We start from the raw sequence: 277 nt of genomic DNA, 5'->3' as shown, positions 1-277 counted from the left end.
GGCGCGCCGGCGCCCTTTTCTCAGAAGTGGCCCGAAGAGTAAGCCCGAGCGCGGCGAGGAGCGGCTCCCAACTCTGCGCCGGAGCGGGTGGGAGGCTGGATCTCCGAGACTGGAATCAGGGCGCGGGCCAGCGCCTCCCGGATCCGGCTTGATTTTAAAAGAAGATTTTCCTCACCTTCGAGCGCGCCTTTTCACCGAATTTCTGTCAGAGCTCAGTGGGGGAGACTGGGGAATCTTCTCTAACCGGGAAAGCACCGGAGGAGCGTTTGTTAATTTT

This window comes from Fukomys damarensis, unplaced genomic scaffold, assembly GCF_012274545.1.
Source record: "Fukomys damarensis isolate Sample0158 unplaced genomic scaffold, DMR_v1.0_HiC HiC_scaffold_8, whole genome shotgun sequence".
Classification (NCBI taxonomy): domain Eukaryota; kingdom Metazoa; phylum Chordata; class Mammalia; order Rodentia; family Bathyergidae; genus Fukomys; species Fukomys damarensis.
Note: the sequence above shows the minus strand (reverse complement) of the source record.